The sequence below is a fragment of the Rhopalosiphum padi genome, chromosome 2, assembly GCF_020882245.1.
Source record: "Rhopalosiphum padi isolate XX-2018 chromosome 2, ASM2088224v1, whole genome shotgun sequence".
Classification (NCBI taxonomy): domain Eukaryota; kingdom Metazoa; phylum Arthropoda; class Insecta; order Hemiptera; family Aphididae; genus Rhopalosiphum; species Rhopalosiphum padi.
In genome coordinates, this window is record NC_083598.1 from 88,709,863 (window position 1) to 88,725,992 (window position 16,130).

A 16,130-nucleotide genomic window follows, 5' to 3' on the forward strand; every position below is an offset into this window, starting at 1 on the left:
GATAAGGGACGCAGCCGCTTTTGTTTTATATAAGATCGGTTTGATTTCTATCGCCGTCGTCGCGCGGCGGCGCTCGTTATTGCCATTATACTACGATATTATAATAATATAATATAAAGCCAACCCGGAGGATGTGCACGGCGCGCGTATTGTCTTTGCGCGGCGGTATTTTTCGTATGACCGTATAAATCATTCGCGTCTCGACGTTCCCACATCACACATTTATCACGGCTATCCGCGCGAATCGCATAGACTACACCTACGCCGAGTGCGCCGATTTTGACGGGCGTTTACGTGTATAATAATACGCGTGTTCGACGGCGCGCACAAAAGCCCTCCGTCGCTGTCCGCCCGCGGGGCACACGGTCGGCCGGAACGCCGCTGTTATTCGATTGTTTCATTAAATTTTGAACGACGACATTTAAAGTGGACGACGACGACGACGACGATTGGCTGTGATTTTCTCGAATAGTCAAGGTAAGAGGTCGCAATCGTATCCGGACACGTGCACCAAATATCTATAACGAGCGAACGACTTGAAACGGATCAACAATAATAACGGTAAGTTTACCTGTCCAACCATTTTTAACCGTCAGTATACTCCACACGAGTGAATCGACTGGGCAATGCGGTCCATTGCCTAAAATAATATTCGTGTTTTAGGATTAGTAAGCCAATTGCTTGCCTTTAGGTTTCACCTCGTTTTATGACAAATACGTTTTTTTTTCCCGACCTAATGCCATCGACATTCAATTACTAACATTTACATAAAAACTATGTATAATAATAAAAAAAGTTTAAAAAAAATATGACATTATAGTGATCAATTTTTGATAACCTGCTGATGAGAGATTGTTTAAATATTGTTTTGTTTTCAAAATAAAATGATTATCTTTTATTTAATAATTTAAACGTTAATACCTAGCTGATTTTTAACCGATATTCTATAACAGTAAATATAGTAGAATTTTATAAAACGTCACCATCATAACCATCATGATACACATTTCAATGATAAATTAAATCAAGTTTTCACTGTCGCTAAAGCTTTTTATCAGTTTAATCGGTTTTGTACACTATATACTATTTAGTATAATTGGTAACAAAATTACGATACTTTAGTTATATCAGATATTAATATATACAATAGTTGTAGTTTATTTGGATTATATATACAATAAGTGTTGGTTATTCTATTTTTATTTTATTTTTTTAAGTTACTAAATTTATACTGAATAAATTAAATATTATTTTTAATTTTTTTTAATAATTAAAATGACTAATGTCTGGTTTTCAGTACTTTAAATACTTATATTATTATTAATACTTACCAACTCATAAAATGACAGAAAAAAACCACTGATGTATCGATCTTAAAATATGTTTTTAACAGTTAGAGTATTTATATGAAACGATAATTTTAAGCACAAACGTTTTGATATTTTGTGAATATTTTTCTTATTTCATTTGACACAATTGATCAATTTTTAAAAGTTTGGGTTTGAATTTTGATTTATAAATACATTTTCCCATTCTATACACTGTATTTTACATCTAAAATTTTATATTATTAAAATAAATACAATATTATGCCAACCGGATTACTTTTTATATGTCCATGATTTTAATTGATACATTAACGTGCATTTTACAGAAAATAATATGTGTGGTGTAATAAAATATCTGTTCTTTTTTTATTCCGTCTAAAGTTTATAGTAGTGATGGGTCGAACTCTGATTTTTTAAATCGAACCGAACTTGAACCGAACTTTAAATTATTTTTTCGAACTCGAACCGAACCGAACCTTCATATTTTCTACCGAACCGAACCGAAACGAACCTAGAATCATTTTAAGTCGAACTCGAACTCGAACTCAATATTTTTTATCATTATTATTATAAATGATACATAAGGTGCCTGTTACAGTTTATAACTTTCTATCGCCAATAGTCTAATTATTTCTAAAAAATGATTATCAATTTTTATTTTTTTTAAATAAATTTTGAAGAATTGTACAAATATTTGGTCTCTGAACTATCGTGGTCAGTAAGTCAGGTTCGACAAATATTTTCAAGTTCGATTTTCGAACAGTAAAAGATGTTTGATAGTTCGGTTCGAATTTTTTTCGTGCCGAGTTCGAATTTCGAACCGAACCGAACATCAAGGGTTCGGTTCGGTTCGGTTCGAGATTCGAACAGTTCGACCCATCACTAGTTTATAGTTTTAAAAAGTCATATAATACCGAATTATTTGTTACGGTATTGGTCTAAAATAATAATTATAGTTTAGGCGGAAAATCATATATCAACCTTTTATTTAAAAATTTAAGATTCATTTTTACGATTTGTAATGAATTATTAGTAACAATATATTATCACAAAACTATTATGCAAAAATCATTTTGATTCTTAATAGGTATTATGCTTTTGAAAATTATTTATTTTAAGCGTTGAAACTAAAAAATAACTTAAATTGTAATACAAAACGTAGACACGTAGTAAACCTGATAATAACTTTTTGAAGATTATATTTAGAGTATACTTATTTTAAAATTAATATTGTCAAATGAGGTAACACTTTATAAACATTTTTTTTTTTTTTTGTAAAAGATCACCTTATAACTAAATTATTGAGTTATTAAAAAAAAACTACCAATAATATCATTTTTTATATAATTGTCTAATGTATTTATAATATTTTAATGTTCCCCTTTTATAGATAGTGATCAGTTTTAAATACTAAAAACAAATAAATTTTAATCTTTAAAACATAAAGTTAAATTATAATTTATTTATTTAAGAAATATGTATTTAGTCACTTTTAATAAAAATATGTAATTAAATAATAAATGGTTTTGTTCTTAAATTTGTTTTAGTGCTATTTCTGCTTTTTGAAAGGAAATTTCTTTAGTTCTATTGTATATATTTAACATATATACAAATTCTAGGCCACTTAAGTAGTGAGGTCTGAGACTTTTCTGTTGTTGTATATACATATACCTCTCAAATAATTTTTAATTAAGAAAATGACCTTTATATATTTGTTATTGTCACTAGAAATTTAAAAATAATTAAAGTTCTTTTATAACAGCTGGAGAGTTGAATGGCACAAAAGAATTGTTTATAACAAATTAAACAAATGTTTTCATATATTCTAGTCTTGCGAAACGTCTTTCATTTTAGTTGAACAACTAACATAACCAACTACATTGAAAACCCACAAACATAATATAATTACTCCTACTAATTTATAGTTTCAATTACCTATTTTATTTTATCTCATTTCCATAAGTAATGTGGAGATTGTAGTTTTGCTGTTAGTATAACAACTCAATTCTGTATTGTAAAAGTAAATAAGCCCATTACTTTGATGATAATATATTAAATAAAATATATTATTAGACATACATTTATTAAAAATAAAATCCTGCAGCACAGTCTGAACAAAATTTTTTTTCAGTTCTTTATTTGACTTCTATATTACTTACAGGTGAAATTAAGTCAACATTTTATAAATAATCGACAAAGTATTTACCTAGAGGATTTTAATTTTTTTGCATTGTATATAATATTAAATTACCTAGTAATCCTTACCGGTTTCATTTAAATAAAACGATATCTGATAGTTTATTATATTGTATAATCTCTTTGATAAAACCATCTGTACAATAATGGGATACAATAAGTAATTATACATAATTGCAAGATAAATGGACGACGCGAAAAAGAAATTATATATAATATGTAATCTGCACGATATACTTAATTTGAAATATTATGTATATAATAATATTAAGTATTGAATTATAACAAAAAAAGAGTCGCGTATACACACAGGGAATATTAGAGATATTTAGTATGTTACGGTAAATGAGTATAATGTATGAGCTATTTAACTATCAAATAATTAATATTTAAGTAAGTAATTTTGTTTATTACTTATTCGAAAAATACACTCTTAAAAATTAATTATTTAAAGCAAATGGTTTTTTTTCGAAAAGTATAATATGGTTGTGAGAGATTTTGTTTTAACTTTAAACCACTTTATATTATATATATATATATAAAGATAGAGACGTAATTTTACTTACACGATGAAATAAATAATATCTAATATTTTAATATCATATATGATAAATGTAAAATAAAGTCAATAAAACAAAATATAACAATTTAGACCAACGTTTCCCAAATAGTGGGTCGCGACCCACTACCGAGCCACAAAAATATAATACCGGGTCGCAGAATTCAATAAAATTCTAATATTAAATTTTATTATTTATCATTTCCGTTGGTAATTTGATATAATTAGTAACTATATTTTAATTATTTAATTATTACATTGTTGTTACAAATTAACGCTTCAATTTTATTATAAAATTCTATGTGGACATTCAAATGTGTTTTATTTTGCCTTTTTTTATACAATGATAATAAATGTAAAATATTTTGGTGGGTCACGAAGGGGAAAAATATTAATTACCGGGCCAGCTCAAACAAGAGTTTGGGAAACACTGATTTGGACTATAATATAGAATTATAGACATACAAAAAAGCCTAATTAAATTCAACGAATTGTTGTCGTACGATAAAAATAAACTATCATTATAAAAATATTAGTCTTGGTTCTGTGGTTGTTAAAAATGTCGCGTAATTTTGATTTCGTATTGTGAAAAAAATACAATAATATTAGTATTAATTTATATCCTATATTATAGGTATTATAATATAGTGTATTGTACAAGTCTACCGATGTTGAACTCATATAGTGTAATTACTAGAATCCTCCTAATGATAATAAAAGCTGCCAATAAACTATGAAATTGTGGTTATACGTTTTATATTGACTTGAAAACTATTACATTTTATCTTTAACGTACCAATACATATTTCAAATATGTTTCTATAGAAATGCCGAGAAATGGGATGAAAATTGTTTCTGTAGCCGACTATAGCTACACAATATAATATATTATTTGGGTTTCATCAACACTATATGCCTTCTGTATAAAACCTAGACTTATATAAAGTCCTGCCTCGGTGCCATAAAATTGCAAGCAAGCTGACATAATTAATTAAAATATATTATTGTATTGTCAATTGTTCGCTGTAGTGAAGATTATTATCATTAATAAATCTGGTGCATTTATGGCCGGCTTTACGCAAGACATTGTTAAACATGTATATATTTAATTCCGGCTTATGGTATTTTCATTAATTATAGTCATTTGAATTAAATCATCTGAGTTTATTTAGTGCTTGTACACATTTACAAATATTCACTTGTGTCGTAATAATTATTATTACGTTTACGTGTCTATCGTGAAAAATAGTTAAACATACTGAAAGAAACATAAAATAATTTAATTCGTTTGTTTGTATAATTTAGAGTTATAAGTTCGGTACCATAATTACTTTTTCATAAATACATCTTGACAAATTGAAACTTGATTAGAAATGATAATGGACATTGGTAAACGTTTTCATATTCCGTGAAAAGCATAACTACGTATAATGTAACACTCTAACACGGAGTAAATTTCTGATAATATTTTTGTTTTTTGCATAGTGCACACACACACACATTCAAATATTGAAATATACCGTACTTTACTGTCAAAGATGAATTTGCAAGAAATTATTAATAAAGACTGACACTGTCAGACAATTTTGAATAATGTATAATTTATTAACGTTGACGTGTAATTATAGTAAATATTATAATAAATCATACAAATCACAACACGTAACACAATATTTGTGAATAAATTAAAAAGTATGTACGTTATATAATAAATTTACTTTAACTACGTCTGCTTTATTATTTTGATATTTATTTCAAAACTGAAATTCATATACCTTAAAGAAATTAAAACGCATTTATATTTATAGTTATTTATTATGCACACAAATAACACATTTTAAAAGTTAAAAGTGTTGATACGTTGAGTTATTGTGTTCGCAATATTTTTTTGTATGTCACTAAAAGAGTAGTTTTTAAGTTTTCATTTTTAATACAGCTTTCACCAATGGTTGTATAAAAAGTTAATATTATAAATAAATCAGTTGTATTATTTATAAAGTGTAAATGTTTAATATTAAAAAAAATCAACACATCACTACACTAGTTTTCAACATATTGTCTTAGTGTGCTGTTTCTTCAACACGGTAATTACCATATAATCTAAATACAAATAGATTACAGACTATAGTATTAGAACAATACAACGTTTTTAATCCCAATCGATTATACCGTTATTTGTTATTTTATATATTTTTTGTTTAAACATAGGGTCTGCCTGTTATACTTATAACTTTTAAAAGTTGTGTGACCTACTGATCTTAAAATAAAAAGAACACTGATTTTTTTTTAATGTAATTGAAGTTTAAATTGTTTGTTCCTCCAATTCAAAAAAAAAAAAAAAACATTGCGCACGACAGTAAGATAAATGATCAATTTTCTCTTTATTTTTTAGTGCATAATATTGTTTATGTTGAAAGTTAAAGCCATTACATTTTTGTATTTTTTTTTTAAATTTAATATTTATTAGTAAATTATTGATACTCGAATTCCTAAAATTCCTAAATTCTTTATAAACTAATAAATAAGCTAAAATGTATGCATACGTTCTTATAATTTATAAAATACCATATAACAGAAATGATCAGCTAAAAAATTACCTTAAAAATATTTACCATTTATTTAGTAGTAGTTATTTATTTAGTAAGTAGTATTTTTCAGTCATCAACCGCATAGATAATTTATTTAGTCTAATTTTGTACAACGGTATCACAATGAACAATTCAAAGAACATATTATTTTTATTTTTGGTAAAAATAAAAACTTTCGATATTTGAGAAGTTTTTTCACTTACTCATTTATTATTCAGTGGGTATTCATAGTTGTAAAGAGAAAGGTATATTGAATTAAAATTGTAAGAGAAGATTATTAAGTAAAGATGGATTTTTAAATATAATTTTCATCACCAAGTTCGTTCGTTTTTATAAATTTAAACTTTTTAAAAATATAGTAAACTTATTTATTTCCTCAATTCTACGTAGAGTATAATAAATAACTGTAAACATAATAATATTTATAATATTTTATGGGCTTAATATTTTTATAATATTATATTGTATTATTGTTTGAAATTGATTTTTCGATTTTATATACCGTGAAAATAAGAATTTAATGATTTTTTACTAGAACAAACCCGAATTTCGATTGAGTATAAACGTGACATTTTGAGATTTTCTTTTTCGTAAAAAGCGATTTTGGAAAGTAAATAAAAAAACGCACATCGCTGTAAACCAATAGATTGCACGGCCCTGCTATTGCTATATACAACGATTTCAAATGATATTTCTTGTGCGTTTGCAACGTTTTTACGCCTGTTGTGTTATAGTTATTGTTATATAATAGTATATTATACACCTCGAACTGTCATTAACATGCCACCGAAGCTTACTGTATTATTGTTGATTAATTAAAACTCTATTAATGTTTCTGAAGCATGACTAATCCTTTGGAAAAGTTCGAGCATCGTCTAGAACTTATGATGTGCCGTATATTATTATTTCTATTGGCCGACCAGAATTTTACGATTCAAACGACGCATTAATACATTACAATTATTAATATTAATATTTATAAGCACCGTGCACGTTATTTGCGGAATATCACACACACACACACACACACACACACACACACACACACACGCAGTAAGTTGTTTTCAAAAATCTTATCTATTTTGCTATACCAGTGAAATAATAATGTGGATTACTTTTTTTATTTACTATGTATTATATTATCGTTATTTAATCGTGTCGTAAAAAATAATAAGAAATACCGTACGACGACCGCTGTACAGTTTTTACGATATTTTTAATCAAACCGTATAATAATAACAGTACGGCATTGGTGGTTTTGATGTGAACGTTATTTATTACGACACGTCGACGTCACCGAAACAAACGCTTACAATACATAATAATAATAATAATGTGTGTTGTGATACTGTGCAGCAGCTGACGGTATACATATATATATACACTATTTCCGTGGCACGCGACCACTCGCCGCTGATTCATGTACAGTTGTAGTAGTAATAATAATAATAATCGTACGTGTTCGTCGTCGACGTCGTCGTCAACGACACCGATTCGTATGACCACGTCGAGATTTGACGCACGCGTGATTCCAAAGTTTTCCTGCTGCAGGACAACGCGGGCAACGGGACAGTAAATTATTATTACTATTGTTGCCACTACCGCCGTTGTTGTTATGTTGTTGTTGTTGTTATTATTATTATTATGCGCACACGGAGAAACCTTTGAAACGTGCCGGTCGGGTTGTCAACTCGCAGCACACGAGTGTTACATACCTAATTGTTTGTCGATTTCGTATAATATTATTATGCGATGTGCCTCTACTCAGCCCTTATCAATTATTATAATGATATAAAGTCGTTAAATCTCTAGAACTTTTCCGGTGGTCGGGGAGTCGGGGGAGTCATCGATACGTTTAGGCATATCATATAACACACTGCAGGTGCCGTACATTCATCCGCGTGGTTTGTTCGGATGAAAACAAAAAATAAAGCTTATGGTATATTTTTTAGCTAAGGAAATTATATACGTCCCATAAATTCCGAGCGCCGCAGCTGTTCAATTCGCCAACGCCCGAGAAAGCAGCGTAATTTTCAAAATACAAATAGTATATTATAACGTATCGATAACGTTAGATAAAAGGCTGCAGTGATTGTTGTGACGCTAATATCGCTCATCACGTTTATAACATCAAAATAATCTATTAGTTTACCCCGGAAATAAAATAAACAATTATCTTATTAGCTAAAAAATGCGAGTTATCGTGAAAAACAGTGGTCGAGAAAACGAAAATCGCGCTATTTACAGCACGCCATACATAGCGAAGAAAAATAAAACAACTACCGCTGATGATGATTATCATTATTATTATTATTATTATTATTGAGGTTATAATATACCTTGTAGACGGCTGTTCGCGGGTATTTGATGTATAGCCTATACACGCGTTTATGATATGTATATATATCTATATATATATACAGAGAGAGAGAGAGAGAGAGATAGTGCGAAAGGGGTGGTGGTGGTGGTGAGAGACGGGCGGACAGAAGGACACACACGCGCGCATATACATAATGTATGGTTTGGGTGGCGGAGATCGAGGAAAGACTGCAGCGCGGGGGATCAACCGTGAGGTCGGATCCGCGGGGGTGGCGGTGGTGAGACTTTTGGCCGGGGGTGCGTGGCGTCGCGCTTGCGTCCCTCCGCCGCAGAATCTCACCGCGCGCGCCGGCCGCTTCCCGCACGCACCGACGAGGAGAGTCAGTCGTCCGGCGTCCTGCGCCGTGGGTTATCTCGCGAGCGCACCGGTCCGCTCGACAACCGACTCCGAAGTCGCCGCCGCGGGTTCAGCAGATACGCGTGTGCACACACGCCGTCGCCGCCGCCGCCGCAGACGCACAGGACGACGTCTCACATATTTTTATACCTGCGACGGACCGCGAACAGCGCACGGTATACACGTTCAGTGTCGTTTCTCGTCGAAACCGCGGTATACTCGGTCGCGAAAAATATATCAAACACGCCGGTCGCAGCCAGTGGCCATCACCACTGCGAGACACCACGCACACGCCGCCGCCGATTCCCGCGAGTATACCCAGGTATGATGATAATAATATACGTACGACACAACACATTTTTGTAACCGAGACGAGACGAGACGAAAACTGTCCTTTCGCCCCCCCCCAAAAAAAAAAAAAAATACGACAAAAAAAGTCGTATCGTGACGTTTGCATTACCCGCCTCGTCCGTCTCGTCGTCGTCGTCGTAGTCGCCACTGCCGCCGCCGCCGCCGCCGCCGCCGCCGCTGAGGGTTGCTTTTAAAAACGCATTACGCGCGCTATAATTACGGCGACGGCACCGCAGGTGCCGGCCGGGCGGACGCGGCTAGAAGGACGGTGACTAATTGACACTCGCGAGTTCGCGGGGTTTATAATATAATAATATTACTATTACTATTATTATCATTAAGTGCGTTTTCAGTGGTCTATTTGCATTCCAAAATTTTTTTATTTTTTATTTTTCGCGCCGGTCCTTAACGAGGTTACGTTTTTTCAATCCTTCGTCCGAGCCGGTTGGTCTATGAGTTTTGCTTTTTGTGACCCTATCATCTCCTTGCCCGTCGAGTATTAACACACGTGTGTTTCCGACTATACTTAGCGATGGCACTTAGCTCTCGCCGTTGCAACACGAAATAATATTGATTGATAGACGCGTCATTATTAATCGCCTTCAGAATTATGTATAGGCATTTGACGTGACGAGGTTTTCGCAATGATTTCCGTAGCGAGAAATGTGTACTTCCGTAGATGCGTCGTCGTAGGTACCGCTCCGTGTTTATATCTACCTTCACCACGTCGCGATATTATAAATACGAAACGTGCGCTTGTAAAACAGAAACGATGCGAGGGGGCGTAATGCGTCTGTATATCATATATACTTGCTCGTATAGAACGAAATGGCTAGAGTCCAATTTTCTCGCTTCCGGAAATCGTTTTTGGGGCCGAAAAGTCGAATCGTATACAGTCCTCGCCAGCGGAGGTGGTGGTGGACGAGTCGAAATGACTAACGAGAGAGAGCAGCAGCATCAGAACAGGTCTAAAGTCCTGTACAAGTGTGTACACGGTATTATTAAAACGTCACGCATTGATGATTTTGCCATGCGTACGATGTCGGTGATAATAATAATGTAGTAATAATAATAATAACAACAACAACGTGTATTAATATATTTGGCGTCTGCAGTCACTATACGGTATATACACGTGGGCGGATAATAATATTATTATTATACAACGCCATAATATTTATGTTATTGAAATATTTTCTTGTAACCTCTGTAACATCAAATGTACGTTTTTTTTTCACATCGTTTACTTGTGCTGCTTTAACTTATTCCCGATAGGTTCAACGGAGTAGTCACCCATCACTGGTTTTATTTGGATTTATGAATGCAATCAAATATTTATTTTTAAACCAAGCGTATTATGAAGTTATAGTGGTATGAATAATATATAGTATATTATGCTCTATTCTAAGTTGTTTTTCTCATGCCTTGTGAAAACGTACTGACAGTTACGGTCGGGAAATTCGACTTTAATGCGTTGAGTATAGCAACAATATAAAAATATTATTATCACTCAAAATATTATATGAAAACTTTAAAAATACAATAATAATATTTAATTTTTTTTAAAAAGTGTTTCACTAAGTTTTCAATATATTTAAATAAATCAAATTGTATTTTAATTTATAGTCATTGATTTATTTTATTTTTGGAAAGAAATTCTCATTTTAAATAAGTGTTTAAAATATCAATATGATTGAAGATTTGTATATTACTTTTTTAATCGGAATATCATATAATATATACGATAGTATTATACATAATTTCGAAACAAAATATTATATTTGTTCAGGTTATAAATGTGTTTCAATCTTAAAATATTGCTTATTTATGTGGTCATGACATTATAAATAATATCCCAAACAGTTTTGTGAATATTAATTAGACGTTTAAATGAAATGCTAATTTTTAATTTTGTTAATTTAAATAAGATATTTTTGTTTGAAAATATAAAATAAAAATATTTTTATAATCTCAATAAACTTGAAGTATAAAAATGCATAACAATGAACAATAAGTTAAACACAAGATAAAACACATGAAATCATAAAAATACTGATTTCTTTGTTCTTTTAACTGCATAATACAGGTATTTTGCTGATTGACGAAAGTCAATAATTTAATAACATTATTAATTTTGCTATTATAAACTCTTTAATTACGTTTATAGGTACGTATGTGTACATCCGCATACAAATGATACTAAATTAGAATATTAATTTACAGGTACCTACATTTATAATTTTATAATTTCCAGAATCATCGTAAAACATTTAAAAAAGTATATGAGTGTTTAATCGTTAGCTTTTCGACAGGTTCTAAAACTAAAACTTTAAAATATTTACATTACAGTAAAATATTTCCCAAAGCTATAGGATGATATCTGCGGAGTATGAAAAACAAATTACCGTATTCCCAAGAAAAGTATAATGTTTTACACAAAACCAGATAAATACACAAAAACATTATTTTATTTCTATTTTTTCAAAGTACTTGTGGGAATTGACTTTTTAAAGTAATAAGAGACAAATATTTTTTTTTTCATCACAAAAATATCAAAATGTGATTCCTTTTCGTATTTTGTTTATGTATATTTTCATGTGCTAAATACACATCACAGTTGTTTTTATTTTTCAAAACGAGAACAATGTACAGAAAATCCGTTATCCTTTTTCCAAAATATACTTATTAGTTGTATGTATATAATTTACATAAAAATGCATAATATGCATATATGCAATACAATATTTAAGCGATTATGCAGACTTGGGTAGTAATATAAATAAAGCGTCCCTAGTACAGTACTTGGAATAATTTTAAAATACTGTTTCCGAAAAATTATTTATTGCTGTATTCTGAATTATTTTGAAAGTATTTCTAATAATTGTATAGTATTTTAAATACTTAATTAAAAATATTATAATTAGAATATTATTTTTCATAAGTATTTTAGTATTAATTATTTTATTCCAAATACATTTTAGAAGTGTTTTATCGATATCTGCAAGTATATTATATACACTGGTAGATGAATATTCGATGAGTATACATGATTTTAATATTAAAATGTCTCTTTTTAAACTGTTCTTTAAACGTAATAAACTAATAACTAATAAGTATCATGCTATAAAATATATTATGTTCTTTATTTAAATATATTTTTTTTTTATAGTATATTTTTCAAATTGATTTTGTTGTGGCACAACTGAAAGAAAAAATTCATTTGACGTCTAACGAACAATACAGCTCAGGAGGTGCATTATACGTCACTGAATTAGTGATTGTTTAGATTTGACTTGGTTACCTAAGTTTTGAAGGTAGTAATTATTATTATAAAGTAAATACTTTTTACAATTTTATTTTTTTAATATAGTTCTCTTCTATTAGTTTCACAATTTTGGTATTTTTATTTTTTTAAATAATACATTTGTCGTTTTTCTTTTAACGTATAGTAGAGGAAAATTTTTCTTGCAATTTAGTAATATTATGCTACATTAGTTAGATTTTTTTTTCCTTTATGGCAGAAACATGAAACCGTTGTTTAAGTCATGTTAACTTGGAAATTAAAAACTGTAGTCATAAATTATTTAAATGTAATTATTTTTATATATTTCGCCACCATACTTCACAAACCATTTAAATGTTGAAAATGTTTACGATTTATACAATAAGAATATTAGCACCAATAACTTATTTAGATATGTGCCCGCTGTAATTTTGTTGCATTTACTATATTTCCTTTTTTAATAAAGAATAGTTAAGTGTGATGGTTATCGCCGTATATTCCGTTTACCATAGCAACGTGTGAATAATACCTAGAAGTGGCCTAAATAAACAAACTAAATATGTAGGATCAGAAAACCCTGTATCCAGGCGAGCTTATAAAAGGATTTATATCATGAAGTATGATACTCGGTTAATTTATATAGTTAAGTTCCCTTAGCTATAATGTGTATAATAACACTAATCTGTTTACAAAACGTTAATATTATAAAGAAAAGAAGGATTTAAAATTGTCTTACTGATAGGAACAAACTAGTTTTATTTAAAAAAATACATTTAAAATTATATCAAAAACAATTTTAATAATTATATATATATATATATATTTTATAGACACTAAGCAATTATTAAAATTGTTTTTGATATAATTTTAAATGTATTTTTTTTTTATAGTATATTTTTCAAATTGATTTTGTTGTGGCACAACTGAAAGAAAAAATTAATTTGACGTCTTATATATATATACATATATTCATGAACTAATAGATAAATAAACATCAACACTATAATATAAAATATCATAAGATTATCTTAAAAAATTACAGTTAAATTGCCTATTTAATACGCCGTTTGGCTTATTTTAGTATTATTGTTGAAATACATTTTATTTATAAAAATAATACAACGCTATTCTCTATAATTATTGTGCAATTAAAAAAAAAACATATTTATACATTTATTTTATTGATATTTATGTTTTAGTGTTTTTATGGATTATTATTAGTTTTTAGATATTATCATATATTTTATGATATTGTAATTAATTATATTTTTCAAATTTTGATAAACGATAGCTATATTTCCCAGGCTTTAAATTAAAATACACATAATAATAGTGTATAAGTTAACAGGCCAACTATTTAATTTTAATTATACGATAATTAGTTATTAGCGTAGTTATAATAAATTTATGATGTATAAACTATAAATAAAAATATTTTTTTTTACTATTATAAAGATTCGAGTTCATAGATAGGGTACTAGAGATGAGTATTTTAGCACGATTGATTATGTATCTGATGATATTATAAATTATTCAGTTAGATTCAATATCAATAATTAAAAGGTATATTTTAAAATGAGTATTTGGATACTACTTAAGTCAGTCAAAAAATAACACTTAAGAAAAAATTTGGATTTTTGGTTTTTTTATTAGATTTTATCATGTTGTACATCTTTTAGATTTATCTTAATAGCTTTAAGTTTCCATCTTCATTAGGTTTTATTTTATCTTTACATTTTATATTATTATTTCAAAATCAACGACCATGGCTAATTTAACAAGCAGAGTTTTGAAATACATAATTTTATTATTATAAGCGCTTTATATACTGATGTAGGTATTTGATAATTTATTTGTGTAGTAAAAAGTTTGCCATAATAGGAACTAAAAGCCAGATTTCTTAAATGTGTTACCTATACTCTTAAACCAAATATTCTGAGATTAATAAGAATTTAATTTCTTTTCAATTTAATTATAAATTATTTTAAATTGAAATACTATTTTTTTTTTTACACGATACTTTAAAAACTACTTTAGTAGTTTATGTTTACGTAAATAAATCCAAATAAAATACGGATTAGAGTTAAATGCCTATAAAGAATCGTTAGGACTAGGAATTTATTTTAATTTGGATGAACGTAAAATGTATTACTATTTTATTAGTTATAATTACAATTGGTTAGTGGTATCAGTGGTTACACCTGGTATTCTAATTATATGGTTGTTTAAAATTGTATTTAACCACAATGTGATTAAGTCAATTTCAACCGTCACAATAGTTCTCTCTATTTACTACTATTGCCTAAGTTAAATGGAGACGAAGGAAAATCATAGAAATTGTTTCGTTTATATGCGTCTCATTCGGATTACTATCAGTGAGATTATTATTATTCAACATTCCCATCTATCTTCGGGCGGTCAAGGTTAGTCTATATAACATAAATTAATATACATTTGTTTAATACAATTATTCTGTGATGACGAAAGAGCGTTAAACACTTACAGATAGTGTATTACAATGAGATGTATTGATTTGATATGGTTGTATTCTTCTTCTTATCGTATCCGAATATAATAGTATTAGTATAACTTTATACTATTTTATGTGATTGAGATCAATTTTTTTTTTTTTTTTACAAGATTTAAATAACAATTTGATGAATACAAAATGGAGATTTATGATTAGGTACTAAACTCTTGTATTGTTTGTGTAAAATGTATTTTTCTATTTCTGTTTTATTTCTGATGATATTTTCTGATTTCATAGAATTTCTCTACTTTTGTAGTATGTTGTGCTCTTTTCTTTCTTTTTCAATGGATCTGAATTTCTTCATTAAATGTTTGATTCAAATTTTGTTCAATTATCTATTAATAAATGAGAATATTCTCTTAACTCAACATTTATTTAAGCTTTTTACCTTAAAAAAAAAACTACAGTAGGTATGGAATGTATAATATTATTTGTGAACAATGAACAAGAAAAAACTAAATCTGAATGTTCCCTGTATTTGTATAATAAACCACTGTATTTGTTTGTCTTGAATATCGCCAGTCGTCGCAAAGTTTAAATATATAATAATCAATAAGATTTATTTAAACTCGTTCAAAA

At 28.9% G+C, this 16,130-nt stretch overlaps 1 protein-coding gene across 4 annotated transcripts in view; it reads left to right on the forward strand.

The window, feature by feature from the left end:
• The first annotated feature begins 233 nt into the window (after positions 1–233).
• LOC132920758 (uncharacterized) overlaps positions 234–16,130 on the forward strand; it is a 181,129-nt gene continuing 165,232 nt past the window's right edge. For 2 of the 4 annotated variants that reach the window (XM_060983403.1, XM_060983407.1), the window contains exon 1: positions 9,360–9,709. The gene's annotated coding sequence lies outside the window, so the exon portion shown is untranslated. Of the gene's footprint in view, positions 562–9,359; positions 9,710–12,907; positions 13,053–16,130 lie in introns of those variants that run through there. The other 2 variants (XM_060983404.1, XM_060983406.1) reach the window with 2 other exon arrangements.